The sequence below is a fragment of the Myotis brandtii genome, unplaced genomic scaffold, assembly GCF_000412655.1.
Source record: "Myotis brandtii unplaced genomic scaffold, ASM41265v1 scaffold430, whole genome shotgun sequence".
NCBI lineage: Eukaryota > Metazoa > Chordata > Mammalia > Chiroptera > Vespertilionidae > Myotis > Myotis brandtii.
Window position 1 is genome coordinate 1090078 of NW_005366456.1, and position 1821 is coordinate 1091898.

The 1821-nt window shown below is 46.1% G+C and overlaps 1 protein-coding gene across 1 annotated transcript in view; it reads right to left on the reverse strand.

Moving 5' to 3' along the window:
• SYNPR (synaptoporin) overlaps positions 1–1821 on the reverse strand; it is a 279096-nt gene that overhangs the window by 276564 nt on the left and 711 nt on the right. The window lies entirely within an intron of this gene.

Sequence of the window (1821 nt, forward strand, 5' to 3'; positions counted from 1 at the left end):
ACTTACTCAGCAAATAACCTTCTTCTATCTCTCTGCTCTTAGGTCTATACTTTAGCTCTTTCAAAATGTAGATCACCTAACTTACTCATTTTTAAGTGTGTTTTTTGGTCCATTATTCAATTTCTCTTCTTCAAATGAGAGGCTAATAACATTTAAAAGCCAAAGCCCTTCCTGCTTGGAGCTTAGAAGCCAAAAGAGAGAGAGGAAGGACTGTAAATATTTTAAATGTAATAACCTTTCTCCTCTCTCTCTCTCTCTCTCTCTCTCTCTCTCTCTCTCTCACACACACACACACACACACACACACAAAGGAGAAAAAAACAACTATAATTCAGTAGGATAAATTCTCATGAATGAATGAATGAATGAATGCAATGGAAGCCCAAAGAATGGGGTGAATCATTCAGTTTGGGGTGAGGAAAGTGGAAGGAGTAAATATGAAAGAACTCTTCACGGAGTGGGTAACATTTTAGCTGAGGTTAAAAGACAAACATTTCTTCTAGGCACAGGGTGTGAGGGAATTATACACAGTAGCAACAGAAATAGGGAGAGCTTTACGGTAAAAGTGCTTTGAGTTTTGGGGGGAGCTTAGGGCGGCCATCCTTCAAGTTTAATGGGCATGAGATATATCCAGGGAACTTACTTAAAATGCAGATTCATGAGCAGGCACCCATCTTTTCAATATTTTTATTGATGTCCAGAAATCTGCATTTTTAAACATATTCATCCAGGTTTACCAGTCTTTGGAATATATCAGTATGGGCTGCGTGGTGAGGTGTGACATGAAATAATGTTGCAACAGGAGTGTAGAGAATAAAAAGGAATACTTCAGGTAAGTGACAATGCGAGACAATAAGGGAGTGTATCAGAAAAATAATGTCAGGTCTTTGAATTTTGTTCTGAGAGACAATAGCTTGGCAATGGAGCTATTATTTTGGTCAAAGACACCACTGTTTCACAGGGGACTTTATCGAGTGGCTCAATGAATGAATGAATTCTGAGAAAGCCAACTGAAAGTTTCCTGCACTGTGAGCACTGCTTGGTTGGTTTAACTTGCTTGTACAGAACACAGTTGTAGAAAAGCCACCCCAGAACCTTCAGTTCAAGCTTTCCAAATGCTGTCTTGACGTATGTCAGATTGATAAAGGCGTGCATTGCTCTGCACGTCTGCAAACCAAGCAGATGCGATTATCCTGCAGATCATTCATGCGAACAGGCACCACAGTCGTGCCGCCAGGGCCAGATCCCAGGCCCGGGAGCTAAGATCTGGGAGGACAACGCCTCTTACATAATTGCCCAGCTCGTCTGTCCGAGGTAGGGCCTGTGATTAATGCTACATGACGGGCTTTGAACTTTCTGTTCGGATAGGTTCCCTTGCCTTCCAGACCTCCTAGCAGAGGGAACGTGTGACCTGCAGATTTCACTCTGAATAACCGTCATCCAAGCCAACAGCACGCTCATTGCTCTGTGGCCCCTGGGTTTCTCAGCCTCACTCCTCGGTCATTAGGCAAGTTGCCATTGGACTGTGGGGGTGTTTTTTAAAGGGGGACAAGTCATAGGACTTCCCACAGCCCAGCCGGTGAAGAAAGCTGCTCAAGGGAGGTGAGCGATCTCCCTGGAAACTCAGAAGAGCCCTCGAGGATGACCAGGGTAGAGAAACCAACGGAAGGAAGGAGCCGCGCTCTGTGCGCGGCATCTTTCCTAGCCTCGCAGTGCTCTGCCCCTGGAGCTGGCGGAGCAGGTGACACAGCGCTTCCAGCACCCACGCCCGGCGAGGACCCGTCCCCCGCGGGCTGACCAACTTCCCCCGCGTGGCCAAGT